General features: G+C 41.5%; 3 long non-coding RNA genes across 3 annotated transcripts; 1 reads left to right on the top strand and 2 right to left on the bottom strand.

Annotated features, from left to right (window-relative positions):
* The first annotated feature begins 4831 nt into the window (after positions 1–4831).
* On the top strand, positions 4832–5704 carry LOC311269179. The gene is made up of 3 exons (XR_014624053.1): positions 4832–4915; positions 5264–5364; positions 5643–5704. It is a non-coding gene; the product is annotated as an uncharacterized lncRNA (long non-coding RNA).
* Positions 5705–16276: 10572 nt separating this feature from the next.
* Positions 16277–16915, bottom strand: LOC311269193. Its single transcript, XR_014624057.1, has 3 exons — positions 16870–16915; positions 16662–16774; positions 16277–16569 (listed from the first exon to the last, which is right to left on the bottom strand). It is a non-coding gene; the product is annotated as an uncharacterized lncRNA (long non-coding RNA).
* A 3365-nt stretch (positions 16916–20280) lies between these two features.
* On the bottom strand, positions 20281–20671 carry LOC311269281. The gene is made up of 3 exons (XR_014624069.1): positions 20595–20671; positions 20428–20516; positions 20281–20335 (listed from the first exon to the last, which is right to left on the bottom strand). It is a non-coding gene; the product is annotated as an uncharacterized lncRNA (long non-coding RNA).
* Positions 20672–26557: the final 5886 nt, after the last annotated feature.

The raw sequence follows: 26557 nt of genomic DNA, 5'->3' as shown, positions 1-26557 counted from the left end.
TGCCTGTCCTTAGCAGTGGTTTCCTAGCAGCTATTCTACCATGAAGGCCTGATTCACACAGTCTCCTCTTAACAGTTGTTCTAGAGATGTGTCTGCTGCTAGAACTCTGTGTGGCATTGACCTGGTCTCTAATCTGAGCTGCTTTTTCTTGCCATAATACAAATTCTAACAGTCTATTCAGTAGGACTATCAGCTGTGTATCCACCTGACTTCTGCACAACACAACTGATGGTCCCAACCCCATTTATAAGGCAAGAAATCCCACTTATTAAACCTGACAGGGCACACCTGTGAAGTGAAAACCATTTCAGGTGACTACCTCTTGAAGCTCATCAAGAGAATGCAGAGTGTGTGCAAAGCAGTAATCAGAGCAAAAGGTGGCTACTTTGAAGAAACTAGAATATAAGGCGTGTTTTCAGTTGTTTTACACTTTTTTGTTAAGTACATATTTCCACATGTGTTAATTCATAGTTTTGATGCCTTCAGTGTGAATCTACAATGTCAATAGTCATGAAAAGAAAGGAAACTCATTGAATGAGAAGGTGTGTCCAAACTTTTGGTCTGTACTGTATATCGTTTTTATCATTATTATTATTATTATTATTATTATTATTATTATCATCATTATCATCATCATCATTACTACTACTATTTTTCTGCATATTCTTGACTTTGAATGGGAGCAGCTGTAACGCAAGCAATTTCCCGTCGGGGAAATAAATAAAGTATTTCTGATTCTGATTCATATATTATGCAGATAGTATATTTAAGTTGACAGTATGGTAGACAGATGTCACATTTACAGGATCTGGTTATTACAGTCATGTATCATCACAATAACAGAGTTTTATACATGCATATATCAGTGGCGAGCGATGACCTTTTACTGTGGTCATGCTGTGGTGTCAATACCATGCGTGCCCGTAAGGGGGGTATTTATTTATTATTAAAAAATATAATATGGTTTTTAACTACTACAGTGGAAACCGCTTATAGTGATCACGTTGGTCCAGAGTACATTTGATCACTATAAGCGGTTGATTGCTAAAACCGAATTGTTGTTATTTCACTTATTTTTTTATGCAGAACATCATCTAAATGCCAGTTGTATAGTTTTTCAATGAGAAAAATGTAACGAAACGGTCGTCAGCGCGATCCTCTCGTCAGCTCCAAACTCACCCGTCTGCACCTCAATCACAAACCACAGCTGGTTTTCCACACAGCATTTACAGTAACTCACGTGACACGTCTCAGATCAGTAGGCGCTGCTGCCGGTGTGTTTTTAAAATGAGCGAACTAGGCTAGTAGCGCCGCAGATTTCTCATTCCCCACCTTGTTTGACAGAGTGTTTCGAGATGGTTTTCATGAATGAACAGGCAATATGTCACTGTCAGACCGGATCGTTTGACGGGAGGGGGGGTCGGGCAGTTTCTGTGATATTTACTTCAGGAGTAGGCCGTCCACTTGAAATTACAGTTTTCTTTTCCTCAAAAGTTCTCTGCGAAAACGGCACTGAACGCAAAGACTGAATAGAATTAATATTTTCACTCATTTTGACCAGGCTACACGATGAAATGAACCACTGACAATTTCCCGCTGAACAATTCAAACAAGTCAGTTTTGCGCATGCGCGTTGGCAGATAAGCTGCTTCACTGACAGCTTTTTTGCCATTCAAAATGCTCATCTACAGTAAACACAGCCTCTAGCAGTAACTGTACTACTCGGTGTCACAGTGCGCATGCGCGAAACAAGCTGTCAGCTTTCCAGCTTTTCGCAAGCAAAACGGGACAGATTAGGCACGGATTTAAGACCAAAACAGTAGAACTAAGGTATTGTATAATTGAACACACTGCCAGATTAATATTTTAAATTTTTATTGAAGGGCTTGGGCATGCACTGCATTTATAGCTTATTATGACCGCTCGCCCATGATATATATACACACACACACATATATATATATATATATATATATATATACATTGGCAGCTGTAAACTCATTATAAAAATACATACGTCGGTTTGGTGCCTACCTGTTTATTAAACTTAAAGGAGGAGTATTTAACGTTTATAATCATCAGAGAACATTAGTCTGTTTCTCAAATATATTCGTACGTGTGTGAATGTGTGAATGAGAGACATTACCCAGCAAACATTTTCTCGACCTGCATCTAGATCAGTGGTTCTCAACCTTTTTTGAACAAACGCCCCCCTGACCATACCATGATCCTCTTACCGCCCCCGGGGGGGAGGCAAATCTACTATATGTTCTGGTGTTTGACGTGTTCTTGTAAACAGTGTGTTATGGCCGGTGGACTTCAATTGCCATCGGGTTTTGTATGACAGAAGCCATTTGTTTGCTTTAAAGTCCCTGTTTTTATTGGATTGAAGTTGTATTTATGCCCCCAACATGATGTGCTGCTGAGCAAATCTGAACATTTTATAGGAAATGAAAGCATGGATTTTAATTTGAACATTGCCTCCAAAATGTATGTTTTTGACACATATAGTAGGTCATGTTTGTATATAACTCAACACTATGCCTGGAGAAACTGGTAAACAACATGGAAATGTTATTTTAGTTGTAATGGGACCCTGAGCGCTTGAGTTGCTAGGATCTTTCTGCAAAGAGCTGTGAGATAGAATTTAAGTCAAACTGGTGTTTCTACTGAGAGAAAGGCCACACAGCATTTGAGGATGATGAATGAATTGCATATTAAATCTGAATAGAAGTGGTTAACGTTAATATCACTTCAAGATATCACAACATTTGAAAATAACCCCAGGTGTATTAAGCAACGTGGAACTTGGGAAGAAAAATACCACCACAGCAGAATTTGTTGAAAATTAGTTTTAGAAGGCTAATGTAGTCAGGGATGCCAACAACACGCACACTTCACTTGAACAACAGTGAATGAACCAATAAAAAAACAGAAATCGCTCGTGCGTTAATTAATGCGCTCTAGGCTTATTAAACATTTGAAAAGAAACGGTCATTGCCTGAGCACTGAGACGCTGACATGAACCCAGGAAAAAAAGAAGAAAAAAAGCCTATTTTAAATAGGGGGACTATATAGGGCTGTATGCGCTTTATTTATTGATTTATTTATTGTTTACGGGCGTTACTATGGAGGCCGTTCCTGCTCAGCTCGTCCGATCGTGGTCAGGGAGCAGAGAGGAGATCTCTTCCCTTTTACCCAGCAGTGGAAGCAGCAGACTCGGGTTCTTGGTCTCAGACAGCAGCTTTATTTTTATGAAACTATATCTGAACGTTAAGATACACTTTTTCCTCTCGACCGCTTCTACTCTCGCTCGCTCACCTCTACACACACACACACACACCGCTCTTAGCTCATAGTTTTTATTTTTTGGCCCGTTTTGTGAAAGTGACTTACAGTAAGTACAGTAGTCATAAAAATGTTAGCTTATTAGCTAGCTAGCTACAACGTTTACTACATGCTCTGGTTCAGATGAAGTTTCTCCTTCATCATGGTCACTGTGATCCTCAGTGAACCTCTGTGAAGGTTTTGTCACCCTTGATGACTTTCTTGACATGTCTTGCTCACACAAATATGCTCAAATGCCACACAATCGTCATAAAAACGTCTCGTAAAAATGTCCGCGTCTGCCGCCCTTCTCTCCTCTCGGTCTTCCTCTCCGTCTTTCTCCTCTCTGTGCTGTTTGTCTCTCCGCGGGCAGAGAAACGAGTTACCGTAATAACCCATATATCAGTGAAAAGGTTCAGCTTTCAGGAACCGTTGAAATTTTTTCGATAGCACAAACAGTCAAGGAGTTACGGTAATGAGAACAACGTCCGTAAAATCCCGTTGGCTCGCCTATATTCGCCCGGCCATAACTCGCGATACCTATAGCCTACCGTAATGAGGTTTATATGGGTGCAAAGGCCAGAGTCTCAGCTTTCAGGAACAGTTTAAATTTGTTCGATAGCACAAACGGTCTAGGAATTACGGCAATGAGAGCAACGCATGTAAAATCCTATCGGCGACGATATCGCCGGTGTTAAAGGGTTAAAAGGACACGCACCGATCTCATAACATGTAGCTCAGTAGAATTTATTGAAACACCCATAAAGTAGACTATTTAGGTCGGTTATTTGCACTAAAAAAGTTGGGAAACCATGAAAGTTTAAAATGTAGAGTTCAAATGAACTTTGTACAAGCCAAGTTGTGGCGCCCCCCATTCATGCCTGAGCGCCCCCCTCTCAGCCCTCACGCTCCCAGCGCCCCCCACAATGTTTAGAGCGCCCCCTGGGGGGCGGTACCGCCCCCGTTGAGAAACCCTGGTCTAGATGAAGACGTCCAATCGACGTCGCGTCACGTCGTGACTTTAATTCGACTGTTTTTCAACATCATAAAATAATATCATGGCAAATATGACCTAATTAAATATGCACTTTAGAGCGGTTTAACTGAATAAACACTGCCAGAAAACGTTTTCTCGACCTGCGTCTAGATGAAGACGTCCAATCGACGTCGCGTCACGACGTGACTTTAATTCGACTTTTTTTCGACACGATAACATTAGGGGGAATACGATCTCAAAGAAAACATATTTAACTGAAAAAACACTGTCAAGAATGATTTCCTCTATCTACTGCTGTGTCGAGATGCAGATATCCAATCATGTCGGGACGTCTGATTAACGTTGGGCAGGCAGGTTGATGTGACGTCTATCTGAGGGGCTGAAATGACCAACGTCATTTAGACGTTGTTTCAACGACATATCAACGCACGAATGTTAAAAACTATTCGAAATAATGGAAATGTGATTCTAGCATCCATCTAGGAACTATTTTTCCTCACGTAGTTAGCGCACCTAGCGGTTTCCTACGCATGCGCAAGAAGAACTTTGCAGTGTCAGTTGACGAGGAGGAGACACAGACACCTGTGAAAGGTGAGTTACTAAAAGTACTGTAATTTAAAATGAAACCGTGTTTGGTAGGACATTATACGTTTATCAGTTGCATGTTAGAGTTTTGATTTTGTTGCTGCATCGTGTATTGTTACAGATAGCTGTTTTTTTTTTGCTTTTATTCGTAACCGAGCGGCGGCTAGCAGCCGAGTTAGCTGCCGTGTGAAACTAGCCCTGAGTTAGCTCACAGGCTACGTGAGGTGCTCGGTGCTAAACCGAGCCGAACATCTGTGCAACTCTCGGTTTAGCATCGTTACAGAACCAAAACACTTTAAGGGGCCGTCCAGACGGGCGAAAACGTTATTTTATTTTATTAATTTTGTCTTACAGGCTCATGACGAATGGAGTCATGGCGAAGTTCAACATGCATGGAGGGGGGCAAAGAAACAAACTGCCTTTTAAAGCCACAAAGATGTTCCATGTCATCAAGTGTAAGAAACTAAGATTGATATAATTGAAATTACTGAATGGGCTTCATGTGCATGTGGCTATCCTGGGCTAAGCTGGGCTACCATAGCACAGACTGTTAATGCCTACTGGCTTTATTAGGAACCATCAGATTCAGGCTACTGAGTGGCTCTAAGAAGTGGTTCTTTCATTACTCTTTCAACTCCCAAAACAATTTGTTCTTGCCATCTATAAAGTGCATTTAACATCTGAAAAGGCGCTCTGTAAAAATGTTTATTTTTTTCTTATGCCCTCTCTCCAGCTGCTGTGAAGAGATGGAGTCCAAAGGCCACAGATGCAGAAATAGAGAGTGTGATTCAGAACCACCTTAAACATGCCCCAGCAAGGAGCGGGGGCAAGGGGCCGACCCCCACAGGACTGCAATAAAAAAGAAGTCAATAAAACATTTGTTCCCATAAACATGTTCGTTTTTTATTCAGTTATTCAATATATAGATAACTCGTTACATATATCTGGTCCTGAATGCTGTCTTTTTTTTTTTTTACCTGAGATTAGTCCATGTACTACTTGTATTTTACAGTATGGGTGAACATTACTCGAGTATTTTTAACTTTATCACAGGTGAGTTATTTACTATGAAAGTTTTAATCAGGTTCACCATTCCTGTGATATTTTAAGTTGGCAAATGTGAAATTTGCTGGTGTTGTCTATTGGACTTTTTGACCTCTTATCAATTTCAGCAAAAAAATCCTTAAAATGCAAAGTTAATTTAAATAGTTGCAGATTAGAGCATTGAGAATTGCACATGTAGACTATAGGCTACAGCACAAGAGCTGTGCTTGTCATAGAATGTATGGATTTGGTAATGCCAGTTATGTAGGCACTAGTTGAAACTCTATTTAGGTAAACATATTTTTAAATGCAATACATTACATGTGTATTTTGACAAAGGTTGATATGCCGTCGAAACGACGTGAATTGATGCCGTCTAAGAGCCGTCGAAATGACGTCGGTCATGAGAACGACGTCAGAAAAACTTCATTTCAGCACCTCTGGTAGACGTCGAATCGACCTGCCTGACCGACGTTGATTAGACGTCAAATAGACGCCATGTAGAGACGTTGAAAAGTCGTCTATACAACGTAATAATTGAAGAAGCCTACTCTGTGAGCCGTTGATATGTCGTCGAAACGACGTTGAAACGACGTGAATTGATGCCGGAAAAACTTTCATTTCAGCACCTCTGGTAGACGTCGAATCGATCTGCCTGACCGACATTGATTAGACGTCAAATAGACGTCAAAATGTTTGCTGGGTAACTTACAGCACTTTGTAGAAGGAGCTTTATAAAGTTCACTCCATTGACTTGTATTAGTATTACTTGGAGCTGCTTCCTCCAATATGACGGGGACGTATCGCAGCAGTGGACCAACCCGCTCAATGAGGCGTCTATGTATATACTGTATGTCTATGTGGCAGACGTATATCTACATATCCCTCGCTTCGCGCCACTCAGTTTTCCAAACAAAGCAGTCTCTTGCCGCTCTGGCGTTATCTCGCGCTGCATTCACTGCAGTCGGACATTGGAGAGTCGCGCTCGTAAATGTCAAATTGGCCATAACTTTTCCTTTAATTTGTTGCTGCCAACTGGGGTGGCAGCAGCAACTGCCACCCTATGCCACCCCGGTAGATCCGCCCATGGTTGTTATGTTTATAACACGTATAACTGCAGTCGTGTGTAATTATGTAATTATCACTGGAATTGTTTCGGAACTGCGCCGTGCCGGACTCGTCTTTCTCTGTTGCAATATTTAACCAGGAAGCCGAAGTGTTCCCAAGCAGGAGACTTAAGCGACAAGGAGGGTCTTCAAGCTCTGGTTTCGCGCTAGCGTTAGCCATGATGTAAACAGGCTGCCCGTGTAGCTGCAGGCAGAAAATAAACACACGCAACTTCCGTTCTGGAAACTCACCCGTGCACAGCCCTGTACCGAACCGAACGTCCTGTACCGAAACAATTCAATACGAATACATGTATACACCCATAATATTGTTACACCCCTAATATATATATATATATATAGTAAATGCAGACGTTTCTTGAATTTATTTTGAAATGCATGCTTTTATTTTGAAATTGGTAAAAACAGGAAGTAGCGTCTGTTAGTGGCTTGAGCTTCACAGAGCCCGAGGACAACCTGTAGCTGTAATGTCTGCTAGTTCGTCTCCCTCTTTTTTTTGTGTATCACTCCATGCTTCATTAACTTTGTGAATGAGGTTTATGATGAAAAATGTATTTTTGACTGAAAAGACTGCCACTGGGGAATCACTCTGCCATTGATTGAGGAGCAGGCTTAAGTGGTTAGTATCCCTCCATGTATTTTTGTCAGTATTGGCTACGGTGTTAAGCCATGTTATTTCTGTGATAATTGCAATCACTGATGTTGTCTTTATTTTGTCTACTTGAACATTCAGTTCTACGGTGTTGATGTCGGTGTTGGCGTTAATAAACATCAGTGAAGGAACCGGAGTCTCGCATTCAATCAAATGGGCGGCATAGTAGAACACTTATGCATCGATGAAGACTCCGAGCAGATGAAGATAGCTGCAGGCCACATGCGGTAAAGGGAAGTGCCATCTCGTGGACTGTTCGTGTGAGTTAAAGGGCAAGCGGTCAAGGCTACACAAGCAAGCACGTCAAGGAGAGTGTCTTGAAAGTAGCGCAAGTACTTGTTAGCTGCCATTAAGTTTCTAGCACACGGACATTTCATTTGCGTTTTCCTTAAAGCAACAGTGGACGATTTTTCCTGCAATTGATTATCTAATAAGAATCAAAGAAAAGTAAAAGTAGATAAGTAAACTCATTTTCCCAGTTAAGTCTAAGATGTTCTAAGTTAATATCAAAGTATTGTTCATATAAGTGAGTGTTTTATATTTAGACTGTGCTAAGAGTATTTACACTTTGTTAATTGTCATTTTATTACTCAATAATTGAAGTGTGTTTTTTTGATACTGTAGTGTTTGGTGTGTATTGTGCAAAGGTTAAGCTAAGGTAAACAAAGAGAATTATATTTACATCACATTTCATTTCTCATTTGCACACATTAGAGAACAGAATACATTTTATTCACAGTTCAACACATCTAACACCCTGCACACTTAATATGTCACTCACAAAAGAAAGTAATTTTCTGTCAGCTGAAGAGGTGACCCATGGAAGCCTTCAAGAAAATGGTGATGCAGAGCAGACTACCCTATTACACCAAGCTGACGCTGATGAGCAAGCTGAAGACACAGTGCAGGATACACAATCTCAGGTTGGTGCCGGTGACACACAATTGCCTCCTGAAATTAGGAAAATTGGACGTACACGAAAGCTCACTGAAAAAGGACAAGCTCTGTTAGATGATAAATTGAACAATCTAAATGGGAGTTTTGTAAAGATGTACAGAAGATGGAAGTATCACATCAATGGCTCAAAACGGTCCATTAAGAATAATGATACTCATGATCTGATTGATGTTGTTAATGCAATCAACAGCATCCAAGTTGACATTCACAATACTTACCTTGAAATAAGAGCCATTTCAAGTCCTGAACCTGACATTCGGAGAATGAATGACACATGCCAGGCATTCACAAGGATTGCAAATTTATAGGCTCAATGTTTCTGCAGTGGTGATGAAGCAGAAGACATAGCTTGGCCTGATGCTAAGTCGGTGTTTGACAGTACAGTGTCTAGTGTCTCCTCAGCTCGAACCGCTAAGTCAAAGGTTTCTTCCAAAGTATCCAGACACTCTTCCATCCTGTCCCTGAATGCAAAACAAGCGGCAGCTGAAGTTGTGGCTACACAAGAGGTGATAAAGATAACAAATGCACAACATCAACAAAGGGAAGAAATTCAAAGACTTGAAGTGGAAGAACAAATCTTAAAGGCTGAAAGAGAAGCTAAAGAAAGGGAAATTGAAGCAGAGAGCGCTAAAAAAAAGAGCTCAGTTCGTAGCAGAAAGTGCTGATAGAAAGATGAAGCTGGAAGGGAGAAGAAGAGAAGTAGAACGGCTAGAAGAACTTAAAGGGCATGTTGCAGCACAAGCGAGACTGCAAGTTTATTCAGATTCTCACCACTCACCACTTATACTTAACCCTTTAATTGATCCATTTTTTCCCTCTCATCAAGCACCAGTCTCCCAAGCTCTTCCTGCGCGACAAGCCAAGCCCAGTCAAGTCCATCACCCACAGGAGAGCACAGCCACCAAAAACCCTCTCCCATATCCGTCAATGTACACCTCGTATTCCGTTCCACAGCCAGCCACATTTACTCAAGGCCCTGTAAGTCAAGTCATCACCCCAAATGCACTTCCACTCATGCAACAAGCTCTATCCACTCAAGTTCCTGCCACTCAAGCCTTTTCGACCTCTCATGAAGCTTCCAATGACCTTGTTAGAACTCTGGCTGAAGCAATCACAGCTAATCGAGTTCCAATCCCAGAACCTGAGGTCTTCAACGGAGATCCTCTCAAGTACAATGATTGGAAGCTTTCCTTCTGTACTCTGATTGATCGCAAGAACCTTCCAGCTCAAGAAAAGCTCTTCTTTCTACGCAAGTATGTTGGTGGCTCAGCCAAGAGAGCGATTGAAGGTCATTTCCTTGTAGGAACAGAAACAGCTTATCGCGCTGCCTGGGACATACTTGAAGACAGATTTGGTAATCCATTCATAGTTGCCAAGTCATACCGTGACAAGATACACATACACACATGTCCACGATAACATCAAAAACAAAGGTGGTAAATAGCCAAAAGGTGCAAGGACTACAGGTAAGAGGCATCAGCTCTGACATTAAAATCAAACTCCCAACAACCTATACCAGAGATTACATACCAGCAAACAGATCCCATATACCCACAAGCACAACTGCAAAGTCCTGGCCTCACTTACAACATTTGACAGATGAAATGTCTCCTGAGCTCGACTGTGAAGTAGGATCGTTAATTGGCTATAACTGTCCCCAAGTCTTACTTCCCAGAGATGTCATCATGGGCAATGAAAACCAGCCATATGCACAAAGGTCTGTGTTGGGTTGGAGCATTATCGGCTACAGCAGCACTGACGTTGATCATGATCATGAGGATGAAATCGGTGTCAGCCACCGTGTCATCATAAAGAAGGTTCTGCCAGCTACCAAGCCCTGTTCTGAGCTCAAGTCTGAGGTTCATTTTGTTTATAGAACTCAAGTCAAAGAAATGATCACTCCGGCAGATATACTCAAGGTCTTTGAGTCAGATTTTACTGAGAAGTTCAGTGAAGAAGTTTTAATATCACAGGAAGATATTAAGTTCTTGGCAAAGCTGGAAGAAGGCATCAAGCGAAAGCCAAATGGGCATTACGAAATGCCATTGCCTTTCAAGTTAGAGAGGCCAAGTCTGCCAAAGTGTGTGCAGAACATCGACTCAGATGTCTGGAGAAACGGCTTAAGAAAGATGATCAATATCACAATGATTATGTGGCTTTTATGGAGGACATAATAGCAAGAGATGATGCAGAAAGGGTTCCAGAGTCAGAGTTAAACAATCAGACCACATGGTATATCCCTCACCATGGGGTTTACCATCCCCAAAAGCCAGGAAAGATTCGAGTGGTATTCGATTGTTCAGCTAAGTTTCAGAATACATCACTGAATGAGCATCTACTCACTGGGCCAGACCTCACAAATACTCTTGTAGGGGTCTTGTGTCGCTTCCGCAAAGGACAAGTAGCCATCATGTGTGATGTGGAGCGGATGTTCCATCAATTTCATGTGGCACAAAGGGATCAAGACTACCTACGATTTCTGTGGTGGGAAGGAGGCAAAATGGAAGCTCCACCATCAGTGTTCCGCATGAAGGTTCACCTGTTTGGTGCTGCATCGTCACCTGGATGCGCGAACTTTGGCCTGAAACACCTGGCTGCAGAAGGAGAAGGCAAGTTTAGTGAAGCTACAGTGAGGTTTATACAGCGCAACTTTTATGTTGACGATGGATTAACAAGTTTGGACCGTGAAGCAGAAGCTATCCAGCTTGTTAGAGAGGCAAGAGACCTCTGCAACACCGGTAAGCTCCGCTTACACAAGTTCATTACTAACAACAAGAAGGTGCTTGCAACAATCCCAAAGCAAGAACGTGCTGAAGGTGCAGCTGACCTGGACATGGCTTTGGGAGAACACAAGATGGAACGGGCTCTTGGGGTCCAATGGTGCATTAGCACAGATAAGTTCCAGTTCAGAGTGAGGGTAAAGGAACATCCTTTTACCAGAAGAGGAGTACTTTCAACAGTGGCCTCAATTTTTGATCCTCTTGGATTTGTGGCACCTGTCATCTTGAAAGGTAAACAGATTCTACAAAGGATGTGCCAAGACAAGGTAGGATGGGACGAGCCGCTTCCTGGCGACCTCAGGCCGCGTTGGGAAGCATGGCTCCAAGACCTCAATAATCTATCTTCGGTAGAGATACCAAGGCACTACATACCATTGACAGCCAAGGAAGTTCAGCAGTATGAACTTCACCATTTTTCCGATGCTAGTGTTTCTGGCTATGGAATGTGTTCTTACCTCAGGGCTAATTCAAAGTCTGGAGAAGTCCATTGTGCTCTTGTTATGGGGAAGGCAAGGGTTGCGCCGACGAAGGTAACAACAATCCCAAGGCTTGAACTCTCAGCAGCGGTAGTGGCCACGAGGACAAGTGATCTGCTAAAGAGAGAAATGGGGATAGAAGATCTACAGGAATACTTCTGGACTGATTCCAAGGTCGTCCTTGGTTACATTAATAATGATGAAAGACGATTTCATGTATTTGTAGCCAACCGGATCCAGCAGATCAAATCAAGCACAGAACCAAGTCAGTGGCAATATGTTGCCTCAGAAGATAATCCGGCTGACCATGCCTCTCGTGGACTCACCACAAAGGAGCTTGTAGAGTCTAACTGGTTCACAGGACCTAGTTTCTTGTGGCAAAAGGACCTTCCTAAGGAAGAGGAGATTAAGGTGGGAGAGCTCACGGAGGAAGACCCAGAAATTAAAAGAGCACAGGTTCACACAACAAAGGCAAAGGAGGAGAGGTCTCTATCAGACCGACTTCAGAAGTTTTCAGATTGGAAAAGAGCCGTAAGGGCCATAGCAAGGCTTAAGCGTCTTGCAAAGGAAGTGAAAGGTCTTAAACCAAGATCGAATGAAGCTTCAACACTTGAAGAAAGAAAGGATGCTGAACAGTTCATAATCCATGTGGTTCAAGAAGAAGCGTTCAGTGATGAAATCAAGTCTCTTATACAAAAGAAAGAGGTACAAAAAAGCAAGTCAACTGAGTTGCACAAGTTGAACCCATTCATGGATAGCCAAGATATCCTGAGGGTGGGAGGTAGATTGACACAAGCAACACTCCATCCACACGTCAAGCACCCAGCTATCCTTCCCAAAGGACATCACGTGTCTCGATTGTTGATAAAGTACTACCATGAGAAGGTTAAGCATCAGCATTGATGGAATGACCATCAATGAACTATGCTCCAGTGGGATTTGGATCCTGGGGTGTAGTATTATTGTCAAATGGGCGGCACACACATATATATATATATATATATATATATATATATATATATACATACATACATACATACAGTACAGACCAAAAGTTTGGACACACCTTCTCATTCAATGAGTTTCCTTTCTTTTCATGACTATTGACATTGTAGATTCACACTGAAGGCATCAAAACTATGAATTAACACATGTGGAAATATGCATGAGCTTCTCACCTCTGGTCAAGTGAGGAATAGAAAGAAAATGTGTAGCAGACAGTAAGTCTGCTATCCACTGGTCGATCGAAGGCCATCTTACAAGTTTACACAAACTATGGCTTGTTTTGGTTTGTCGGTCATCTGTTCTGTAGACATATCTACAGTAGCTTCAAATTGCTAAGTTATAAAGACCATGAGATATAAACTCATAGAGCAAACGTATGAAGACAGAATGTCCTGGGAGAATCATATTTTTCTCTCACAAAGTCTTCTGTAGTTTAAAACAGCTGAAAAGCTGTCAATAAAGCTTTACATGATAAGGTTCTTACTATATAGAGCCAGGAAGCCTGTCAGGCATGTTTTATATGTTCTGAAGGGTCTATAATCTGTTGTAGGCTATAAATATAATATTTTCCTAAACCTAAACTGCAACAGAGAGCTGGAATTAATTAATTTAAATAACAAGTGAACTAAGTCTTAATCAAAACGGCCTAATAACCCAATACCTCACATAAGAGATGACCTTCTCCTGTATTACAGTCCTGTGCGGAACCCAATCATAACCACAATCACTCTTAATATTACACCTTACTACCTGAAGCCAAATTCGTAAAGGGCTTTCCTTAGTTTTACACTTCAGCCAGTACCCCACAAACAGCGGCAGGTCTGTGGCAGCTTCTGTGGCAGCTTCTGTGGCAAGTCTGGCCGATTTGAGCCAGCCCTTGATACAGAGATGTTGCTAATGATTCTCTTCCTCAGTGACAGTGGCATTTTAATTACTAATTTTTGTGTGGCGTAGGTAGGTAGGTAGGCAACGGAAATCTCATGTTACTGCAAATCTCATGTAACATGGTCTATGATGACATCACTGCAGTCAAGGTTGGATCTGTGTGATGAATAGTGTAAAGAAAATCATTTCGAACTTGGTTTTGTGTTTGTCTTTTTTTTGCAAATAGATGCACCCAAACAGAGACTTGTAGAACATCAGATTACTTTTTACTTCCCAGTGTTTTCAATATTATGAACAGCAGCCCTGTCAGTAACACAACCATCCAGAGAGAGTACGACACCTTCTATGTTACGTCATGTTCAAAGGATTCGAATTGCAGTTACGTAACCAGGTAACGCTGCTTCTGTCACTTTGTGAGCCAGTGACCTGCTGCGTGTTCAGGTTCGCACACACGGGCACCTCACAGTGCTTCTAACACTGTCCAGTGTTGCCAGATCAGATTGACAGTTTCCAGCCCAATCACATCTTAGAACCCGCCCAATCCAATAAAAACCAGCCAAAACCACGAAGTTGCCAGACACCCGTGTAAACCCATAAAATCATAACACATGGAATAGAAAACACATTCAGAGCTTCATATCTGCATCAAATAACCACACATAAATGATAGATAAATAGGTTTTTGCAAATTGCAACCAACAAGAGCGCAGTAAATCAACCATAGGCTACACAAATTGCAAAATGAACCTCTGGCATCCTAGCGCCAGGCCCAGATTAGTAATAATGCCAGCTGCACGTAAAAAGGTGCACTTTTAAGCCGTGTAGCCCAGGTGAAAAAAAAAAACTATTAAAAATATACTTTTTGAAAGTGTACTAAGTACAGTTTGTACTTTTTTCGTCAAATCCAAGTGTAGTTAAGTGTATTCTATTATGTATTAAGTTCAACTTAAAACCTATTTGACTACACTTCAAGTGTAAATAGTATGCTAAAATGGAACAACTTTTTTCAAACTTCAAGTGCTCTAAATTACACTAATGAAAATCAAGATTCATGAGTGATTAAGCACACTTACAGTACAATTACATTATATCACCATTCTAATGGAAATACACTTAAAAAGGCATTGCAGCTCAACTTACAGTTGTGTTTAAGTAAATTTTGTACATACTGTTATCATGCTTATTATCCCAGGTAAAAAAAACTATAATTATACTTTTGCAGACTGCACTAAGTACACATTTAGTATGCGGTATGCTTTTTTTGTCGCCTTTATGTGTAATTAAGTGTGCTCAAGTAGTAATTAAGTAGTAATTAAGTACTACTTAAGTACACTTAAAGTGTAAATAGTATGTTAAATTGGAACAACTTTTTACAAACTTCAAGTGTACTAAAGTACAGCATACTAAATGTGTACTAAAGTACACATTTTGTATGCTTTTTTGTCGCCTTTATGTGTAATTAAGTGTGCTCAAGTAGTCATTAAGTACTACTACTACTTAAAGTGTAAATAGTATGTTAAATTGGAACAACTTTTTACAAACTTTAAGTGTACTAAAGTAGTACTGCACAAGTACACCCACCCCCTGATTTGAAATACACTTGCAGTACAATTATATAAGACCACCAGTATGTTAAAAATATACTTAAAAGGCTTTAAAATTGAATTGATAGTTGTGTAGGATTGTAATTTTAATTGATCATTTGTTTATTTCTTTTATTTATAAATTTTTTGTTATTGATTGGTAATAATTCATAGGAAATTAGAAAATGAACATTATTTATGCAGACAGTGTGGAGCTCATCTGACCTGCCTTTAGGTCAGGTTTTTGGTGACATCATTAGCTTGTGTTTTGCAATTATGGGATTCTTGTCAGTGGCCAATCGGACATTAAAAGCTGCAATATTAAAGAACAAGAATCACCCATAATTGCAGCAACAACCATTCAGTCCATTTATGGCAAGTATTGTTGACGGCTACCGAGAGTCAAGACCAGAGTGTATTGTGACAAGACAAAGTGTTTGAGGGATTGAGTCAAGACTGTGAACACCAGGACAAAGACCAGTGCAAGCTCCACATTGCATGACACAGTTAAAAAATGGAACATGCAAACCATATACAGGGCTTGAGTCTGCGACCATAATGGTACATTACTGATGATTATTTATCAAACCACCGATGGTCATCCCCACAACAGAACCTAACAAGTAGTCAAATAAACAGGTAGTCAAATAAAATCTGGGTCTTGAATGAACTCCCTGTGCGTATATAATTTGCATGCCAACAAAGCATAATGTATAAAATTGTTATAAATCTCAGGATTTATAGAGAAGAAACTCCTTTATGAAAAGAAAATATACATATATTAATATACAACTGAAGAGTGAAATCAAATGTCTTGTGTTATTAAGTAATGTAACACGAAAGAAACTGTACCTTTGGAGGAACTGTTGAGCGTTGTCCCACTGGGTAGTGTATGTTGCAACAGTAGTTACTCCCGAACAGCAGGCAGGATGGCTCATAAAGGATGGAGCGGGGCTGGGAATCCTCACAGAGGCCGTAGAGGGGGTCCTCACAAAGGATGGAGCAGGGCAGCGGGGCCTCACAGAGGATGAAGTTGGGCTTGGGGTCTTCACAGGGGACAGAGGAGAAGGAGAAGGTCTGGGACTCCTTCTAGCCACTAAATTTGGCTTTACTGAGGCCAACTGTGCTCCACCAAATCGTGATTTAGTGAACTGGGAAGAGAAACAATAATGATGAGTTAATTTTATGATGCAACGCATACAAACAATTCTTACAAGACACTAACTACTGCAACAATATTCACCATAGCTAAACTTGGAGGGGGCGCAGGAAAGACTGCTGGGCTGCATTATCAGTTGCATCAAGGGCTGAGACTGAGACCACAGGCTGGACATCAGCAGGAGACTGAGTGGCAGGCTGCTAAAACAACAGCATTATGACATGTGCTGTAACAGCAACAGCATAACAGCAATGTAAACAGACATGCGAGATGCAATTTTTCTAAAGCTCACCTTAACAGTGTGAAATCCACAACTAGAGGCCATGAACCCTCTAAAGACGGTGGTCTGTCCACGGGCCTGCATGGGGCATTTCTCAATCTGAAACAATCAGAATTGTATTCAGCCTGGAGTGAGACACTCAGTGTACAGTCCATGGTCAGATTAATACAATCTGCACCATCAGAATAACTTTTTCTCATCTAGTGATATGCATGGTCATGAGTAATAGGTGGATATTTTGCTATACATTACCTTCTGGGAGAGATCATGTCATTTGCGCTGCCTCGGGGCTGGTCTGTTGCCTCCTCCAGCAGGCCAAACCCCAGAGCTGGAGAATGTCCTCAGTCTCACCATCCACCTCCCCTACTCCCATTGCTTTGTGGCCCTTTGGTTTAGTGCTCATCTGAAGACAACATGGAAATAATAACAGTGGTTACAACTATGAATCACAGCACAGACATAGTGTGCTGAACAAGTGTGTAGGTCCTGTGAAATTCCAATCTCTGTGCAATTACCATATTTACAGGCTATATTTTTTGATTAATGCTACACAGCATTTTATCTTTATATTACAAAGATGTGCTCACTTCTGTGCAATTATCCAACTGTGGTCAGTGAGAGGCATATATAATGTATACATTTATTTATTTTGATTTTATTTATCAATTAATCAATCTTTTCCTCTACTTTTGACTCTTGAGCTGCTATTACAAGTTACTGGTGTAGGATCAATAGAGGCAGGGCCGCCCCTGGTAAAATCGGGGCCCTAAGCAGAATTTTATTTTGAGGCCCCCCCCTTTACAAAATGACTGTATCACTAAATGCCATTTAGGTTTACAACCTTTTATTAGTAGGAACAAATCAAATGAACAGCCTCTTTCAACAATGGAACAAGCCTTTTACAGATGCAGGCTGCTTCAGTAGACATGGTGCCTGATGGCCCTTGTGACATACTGGGTGCTGGCTCCGTGTCACCCTTAGTAACAAACTTCAGCATGGACCCTGTTATGACAAGAAATCCACCATACAAGCAGATTATTAAGATTTGTTTTGGTCTTAATGGTAAATTACACAATGAAATTAATGTAAATACTAGCCTCAAAAAGATTAAAATGCAATTAATGCAAATACGACTACAACTAATAATATTCATTATGATTTGATTTGATGATATTTCTATATTTAAATATTTTTATATACTTATTTTTACATTTAGTACTTAGGTTCTATATTCCTACACTGCTGTTTGCTGCTGCAACGCTTTACATTTCTCCATTGTGGGTCAAATAAAGGATTATCTTAATTTTTCTTATCTAATCTTATATGACTTATGAATTAAATTCACCAAAAGATGGCGACATTTTACCTCCATAAAAATAGCCCAAAACTTCTACTGATAGCATAGATTGATAGGCTATAAACCTGAGCCAACATAAGACCACCAACTGGTCAATTAACCGCTCCTTTTTCAACAGAGCTGAATGTAGATGCAGTTAACAAGACATTCAATAAATGATAATCAGGGCCGCTGGAAAATTTAATCTCCAGTCCACATCTAGACAGAATTATCCTCTCTTCTGTCTCATGATTAGCAGGCTAGCAGCTGAGGTGTTCATGCCACAACATACCCAACTTCAAGTGAAGCACGAGCCTCCTCTTGTTTTGACTTTGTCTTTCTTGTGCTTGCTCCCGATTCATATTGCCGTTTGGACGCCATCTCTCCACCTGCATCCAACTGCCTGTCGGCGCATCTGACCGCTGATTGGTCAGATGCTGCGTGCTGTCAATCATTGCGGCAACGTGTGCGGTGTCAGATTACTCGTCTCTTTTTTTCTCTCTCCTGCCTCGGGCTGACTCGGTGCTCTAAGCGCGCCTCACAGCAGCGATGCGCATCCATTGCGCATTTGCAGAGAATGCGTCCCCTTGCGCAAAATGGGGCCCTCCACGGATCGTGGGGCCCTACGCACAGCACGTGTTCTGCGTCTAGGGAGGGGCGGCAAACTACACACACTACGTTTTGTCGAAAATCCTAATTTTCTGTGTAATTGTTATATTTAATGCTAGATTATATGAATCTCATGTTGTGCAGTGGTTTAATCTGTTAACAAACATATTGTGTGGTTGATAATAATGATAATAATATGAATCTCATGTTGTTCAATTAAGGTTTAATCTGTTAAAAAACATTTTGTGTGGTTGATAATAATAGTAATAATAGTTATTTATATAACACTTATATAACATTTATATAACACGCAATCAGTGCTTTACAAGGCAGACAAAAAGAACAAAGGATAGAATACAATGCCAGATACACATATATACTGTATATAATTACAAATAAGTCAAATATATATATAGCCCAGTTAAAGTTAACTTTGAACGGCTGTTGTGCTGGTTTGGCAGCGGTCCACTGAAACAAATGCTAAGTTAATAGGTGTTGGCTAGCTAATTTGTGGTTAATGATAGTTAGCTGTTCAAAGTTAACTTTAACTCGGCCAGGGTCTTTGTGAAAAACACAACGTCAAAACATCACAGGGCTGGAGACTTAACATTAGCTGCCATTTACCCAGGGTCCACATTTAACTTTCTGGCTCATCTGCCAGTGGCAGGTAAACTGAGAAGAGCAGAGCTGGTAGTCACAGCTCAGTAAGTTAGCTGCTCAGACTCTCCATGACCGCGCTGGAAACAGAGTCCGCTGGAACACTTTTATCGTCACCAGAAGCAAATTCGGCCCTTGTAAGAGTTATTGTGTATGACCTGCGTTGAAGCTGAGCTAGCGGCTCAAAGATAAGCGGCTGTATGGTGTGTGTGTATGGTGTGTGTGTGTGTGTGTGTGTGTGTGTGTGTGTGTGTGCTGGGGATGTCAGTAGCTTAACGTACACAGCCGAAGCCCTGCTGTTTATCATGTCAATGTTAACGTCCCAGGCTATGTTACTGTTAGCCGCTGTTGTGATGTATTATTACTTGGCAGCAACAAGTATTTACCGCCAGGCCAGTGATACATGACGTTAATTTATTCTTCTGCCAAAACCGACTTTTATAATAAAATAAAAGTTTTAAAATAATAAGATTTTAATTACTTTAATTAGTTTCCTTTTTCAGTGCCAATACAACTGTTTTCAATACAAATGTTTCAATGCCAATGTTTCCTTTTTCAGTACTGGTTTTGTTTTCAATGCCAATTTTCTTTTTTTGATGTCAAATTTTAAAGTCACAGTTTTGGCTCCATAGGATACCCCCTGCAGATCCTCACACTGCCTGACAACCAAACAAAAGAAAATACAATATTAGTATTCGGTTGGTTCACAAATGGTTATCAGCTGACAGTAAAAACAACAGTCCCAGCAACAATACAAGACAATAGACAGCTTATGCTGAGCTGTTTTACATCCACAGCAATTCAAAAACTATTAGGAAACTTCAACCAGGCCGCATGGCACATCAGCCCAGGCAAAGCAGCAGTCTGGCACTAAATCTGAAAAAAGGGAAAACAGCCATTAAATTGACTGGCAAATATACCTCCGAGGGAATAATAATAACCCTCCTTGCCATACCAGTCGAGATTACCTTCTCAGTCTGGGGCCCTGTCAAGACACTGTCACTGGTGGAGCTGATTGGCTCTATACTGTGACTCAGGGAAAAGGCTGACTCATGTCCTAAGGAATTAAATTGGACACATCACTAATCATTTCTGTAGTCTGATGAGATTAAACACCGGGTTATCAGCAGCCTACCTCTCAAGCATGGGCCTACAGCGCAGTCTAACTGGACCAAGAGGAAATGGCTGCACCACGGTTCTGTAAGGATACTGGTCAAAATCCCCCAAAATACCGAATAAAGTTCTCCTTCTGCACAATTCTCTTACCTGCACGGACAAGACAGTCCCACCACACATTTACCAGGCCTCAAACGAAGAGGTGCTAATGGCTCACACCTGTTCTTATAAAGAGGGGGAGCTTTCTCTAGCCCTACCTACAAGGGGCAGTGCTCCTAATTCAGGTGCCAGCCCTCGCCCTCATGAACAGTAAGAGTGTGTGTGTGTGTGTGTGTGTCTGTCTGTCTATCTCTCTCTGTAAGGTGCGTGCCCTCACATTTAGATAAGCTCTTTCATAAAGAGCATTTCAGTGTGTTTCTTATTCAAATGAAGGTTACATTTTCCACTCTACACAGCGACTTATATAAGCTACTCAAAGTAGATAAAACTGTCAGAAAGGTCATTAATGACTTCATTACAAGGATTGACGAGACTGATCACATTTATATTAATGACTGCAGAAGTGCGCCGTGGCTGCTGCAGTGTGACATTTCCAACTTTACACACGCGTTTAATGACACAAATACTGAACACAAGGAGACAATAAAGGGCTTGTTAGATAGCTCTGCCGCTCTATTTTCACCAGGGAAAAACAAATGCACATATTTGAATGCACGTGCCCAAATGGGCATTCTGTTTCTTTACATTCGGGGTGCAATTAAACGGATTTACTCACCGAGAAGCCACCCATCGCGCACTGTGCCAGCCGCCAGCCTGTTACCAACCATGCTATTGGTAAGAATGAACGAGTCATGTTGAACCAGGCCACCTTGCCACGATGTTGGTGAGCTGCATTTGCGCATCACATATTATTTGAACATTAATTGAATGAAAATGTTTCCTGTTGACGAAAACAAATTCACCATGATGGCGCTTTTATAGCAACATGTGTGACTCATGAGCCAGTTGTCGTCATTTGCCAACAGATCTTCCCGTTCTCTAAACACCCTCTCACGTCTGATGTTACCATTTGTGTTATCTTCTAACAAGGCCAAGGCTGCCATTGTTAATGGCATTTTTCATCACTTTGCGCATGTTTTTATGATTTATGATTTATGATCCATATGATTGCAAACGCGTGTGTGTTAATTGTCCGTGTCTCTGATGTGCACATTACTCTGAGGACAAATTGTTTTCACATAATTAACAGTTTCCCAGCATCACCTCAGAGTGTCGCCAAAGGAACAATAGCTGTAGAAACGTGCGTACGCCAGCCATGAAGCTGGCGTGGGGCACCGCACATTTCCACGGTCATTTCACTTTTGATACATCTGAACGTTGGCGTGGAAAATGACGTACCCCAGGGGCCTCATGTATCAATGTTGCGTATGCACAAAAACGTGGTGTACGTCATTTTCCACGCCAACGTTCAGATGTATCAAAAGTGAAATGACCGTGGAAATGTGCGGTGCCCCACGCCAGCTTCATGGCTGGCGTACGCACGTTTCTACAGCTATTGTTCCTTTGGCGACACTCTGAGGTGATGCTGGGAAATGTTAATTATGTGAAAACGATTAGTCCTCAGAGTAATGTGCACATCCGAGACACATTAATGGACAATTAACACACACGTGTTTGCAATCATATGGATGGATATAAAAGCATGCGCAAAGTGATGAACTGACCACTCTGGGGTTACTGGCAACAGGAGCCTTCCAGAGGGAACTGGCCGACCGGTCAGGAGTGTGCCAGTCCACTCTGAGCCGAGTCATGCCAGCTGTGTGGGACGGGATCATAAGAATGTCATCCTGGTACATCAAAGTCCCATACAATGCTGTTGAACAGGCCAACATTAAAGCGCAATTTGCAGCAAGAGCCGATTTCCCTAATGTAATCGGAGCTATTGACTGCACACATGTTGCTATAAAAGCGCCATCACAGGATGAATTTGTTTTCGTCAACAGGAAACATTCAATTAATGTTCAAATAATATGTAATGCGCAAATGCAGCTCACCAACATCGTGGCAAGGTGGCCTGGTTCAACGCATGACTCGTTCATTCTTTCCAATAGCATGGTTGGTAACAGGCTGGAGGCTGGCACGGTGCGCGATGGGTGGCTTCTCGGTGAGTAAATAATTGGGGCCCTAAGCAGAATTTTATTTTGAGGCCCCCCCCCCATTACAAAATGACTCTTTCAACAATGGAAGAAGCCTTTTACAGATGCACACGTCTGCATTTTCTGGATGCAAAGTCATCAATGAGGTCATCATATGACAGCTGCTGTGCCACTTCTGAGTTGATGCTTATGATAGCCAGGCCACTCAAGCGTTCTTGCACCATTGATGAGCTTCAGTTTTTGCTCAGCAAAGGCAACTGTAACAGGGAGAGTTACTGCAATGGTGCTAGCCTCCTCACAAAGATTAAAATGCAATTAATGCAAATACGACTACAACTAATAATAATATTCATTATGATTTGATTTGATATTTCTATATTTAAATATTTTTATATACTTATTTATACATTTAGTACTTAGGTTCTATATTCCTACACTGCTGTTTGCTGCTGCAACGCTTTACATTTCTCCATTGTGGGTCAAATAAAGGATTATCTCAATTTATCTTATCTAATCTTATATGACTGTTATGAATTAAATTCACCAAGAGATGGCGACATTTTACCTCCATAAAAATAGCCCAAAACTTCTACTGATAGCATAGATTGATAGGCTATAAACCTGAGCCAACATACGACCACCAACTGGTCAATTAACCGCTCCTTTTTCAACAGAGCTGAATGTATATGCAGTTAACAAGACATTCAATAAATGATAATCAGGGCCGCTGGAAAATTTAATCTCCAGTCCACATCTAGACAGAATTATCCTCTCTTCTGTCTCATGATTAGCAGGCTAGCAGCTGGGCTGTTTATGCCACAATATACCCACCTTCAAGTGAAGCATGAGCCTCCTCTTGTTTTGACTTTGTCTTTCTTGTGCTTGCTCCCGATTCATATTGCCGTTTGGACGCCATCTCTCCACCTGCATCCAACTGCCTGTCGGCGCATCTGACCGCTGATTGGTCAGATGCTGCGTGCTGTCAATCATTGCGGCAACGTGTGCGGTGTCAGATTACTCGTTTCTTTTTTTTCTCTCCTGCCTCTGGCTGACTTGGTGCTCTACGCGCGCCTCACAGCAGCGATGCGTCCCCTTGCGCAAAATGGGGCCCTCCACGGATCGTGGGGCCCTACGCACAGCGTCATCTAGGGCCCCTGCGTTTAGGGAGGGGTGGCGCTGAATGTATCCGTTTAATTGCTCCCCGAATGTAAACCAGCACAATGCCCATTTGGGCACGTGCATTCAAATATGTGCATTTGTTTTTCCCTGGTGAAAATAGAGCGGCAGAGCTATCTAAGAAGCCCTTTATTGTCTCCTTGTGTTCAGTATTTGTGTCATTAAACGTGCGTAAAGTTGGAAATGACACACTGCAGCAGCCACGGCGCACTTCTGCAGTCATTAATATAAGTGTGATCAGTCTTGTCAATCCTTGTAATGAAGTTGTTTTGTCCTTCTGTTTGTTTCCCACTAACGGTAGCACTTATATATATATATATTATTTCTTTTGAAAAAAGTAATAGTGATTCAATCAAGTGGTGCATGAACAAAGGAAATCTATTTCACATGTTGTATTGGACCGAAATCCTCCGCTTCACCTCCACCTTCACGTCGGACCATTTTTTATTTTTAATTTCAGTGAGTGTGAGCTGCTCCGACCCCACAGCATTCACTGCCTCACACGCACATTTCTTTAGAGGCTGCCAAATAATGCAGATCTTCGCGTCTCGACTTTATTTAATAGCGTTTTGAGCTCAGAAGAAGAGCCACTTCACCGAGTCTGAGCTTGAAACGCTATTAAATAAAGTCGAGACGCGAAGATCTGTATCATTTGGTAGCCTCGCGCCAGGAACAAACACAAAAAAAAGAAAAAAAAAAAAAAAGAAATGTGAGTGGGGCAGTGAGCGCTGTGGGGTCGGAGCAGCGCACACTCACTAAAATTAACAATAAAAAATGGTCCGACGTGGAGGTGGAGGTGAAGCGGAGGATTTCTGCCCAATAACATGTGAAATAGATTTAGTTTCCGTCGTTCATGCACCACTTGATTGAATCACTATTACTTTTTTCAAAAGGAATAATATATATAAGTGCCACCGTTAGTGGGAAACAAACAGAAGGACAAAACAACTTCATTACAAGGATTGACGAGATGGATCACATTTATATTAATGACGTGGCCGTGGCTGCTGCAGTGTGACATCTCCATATTTACGCACGCGTTTAATGACACAAATACTGAACACAAGGAGACAATAAAGGGCTTGTTAGATAGCTCTGCCGCTCTATTTTCACCAGGGAAAAACAAATGCACATATTTGAATGCACGTGCCCAAATGGGCATTCTGTTTCTTTACATTCGGGGTGCAATTAAACGGATTTACTCACCGAGAAGCCACCCATCGCGCACCGTGCCAGCCTCCAGCCTGTTACCAACCATGCTATTGGTAAGAATGAACGAGTCATGTTGAACCAGGCCACCTTGCCACGATGTTGGTGAGCTGCATTTGCGCATCACATATTATTTGAACATTAATTGAATGAAAATGTTTCCTGTTGACGAAAACAAATTCATCCTGTGATGGCGCTTTTATGTGTGCAGTCAATAGCTCCGATTACATTAGGGAAACCGGCTCTTGCTGCAAATTGCGCTTTAATGTTGGCCTGTTCAACAGCATTGTATGGGAATTTGATGTACGTGGATGACATTCTTATGATCCCGTCCCACACAGCTGGCATGGCTCGGCTCAGAGTGGACTGGCACACTCCTGACTGGTCGGCCAGCTCCCTCTGGAAGGCTCCTGTTGCCAGGAACCCCAGAGTGGTCAGCACCTGTGTGGGCACGGACAACCCCTGGCTCCTGGCTGTGTGTCGTTCTAGGGCCGGCCGCAGCTCTGCGCACAGCTCCAGTAACACTGGCCTCGGCAACCTAAAACGACTCATGAGCCAGTTGTCGTCATTTGCCAACAGATCTTCCCGTTCTCTAAACACCCTCTCACGTCTGATATTACCATTTGCGATATCTACTAACAAGGCCAAGGCTGCCATTGTTAATGGCATTTTTTCATCACTTTGCGCATGTTTTTATGATTTATGATTTATGATCCATATGATTGCAAACACGTGTGTGTTAATTGTCCGTGTCTCTGATGTGCACATTACTCTGAGGACAAATTGTTTTCACATAATTAACAGTTTCCCAGCATCACCTCAGAGTGTCGCCAAAGGAACAATAGCTGTAGAAACGTGCGTACACCAGCCATGAAGCTGGCGTGGGGCACCGCACATTTCCACGGTCATTTCACTTTTGATACATCTGAACGTTGGCGTGGAAAATGACGTACGCCACTTTTTTGTGCGTACGCAACATTGATACATGAGGCCCCAGGTCCTCTATGGAACATTGTTGTGCGAACACTTAGGGATATAAGGTGATGATCTGACTTAAATCTCTCCTTAATGTCCACTTTCTTGATTAATGGTATCAAAGAAAAGGAGGTTAAGAAATAATCTATTCTGCTTGCCTGATTTTGTCGTCTCCATGTATATCTAATTTGTTTTGGATTTTGTAACCTCCATATATCTACTAGGTCCAATGAAGACAACATACCTGAAATAACATTATATGATTTGGCATGGTAATTCCTATTTTGTGTGCCTTTTCTATCTAAATCTACATCTAAAACAGTATTAAAGTCACCAAGCATTATCAGGCTCTTATCATGCAGCTCCCTTTCTTGTAATATATTAATAATATTTAAAAAAAAAAAATTGGATCATCAGAGTTAGGTGCATACAGATTTATCAAAACAAAATCATTATTGTCTACCAC

Source organism: Pagrus pagrus, assembly GCF_965226575.1.
Source record: "Pagrus pagrus genome assembly, chromosome: 14".
In the NCBI taxonomy this organism is placed as follows: Eukaryota; Metazoa; Chordata; class Actinopteri; order Spariformes; family Sparidae; genus Pagrus; species Pagrus pagrus.
The sequence above is the reverse complement of the archived record's forward strand: the minus strand, read 5'-3'. Positions and strand labels throughout refer to the sequence as shown.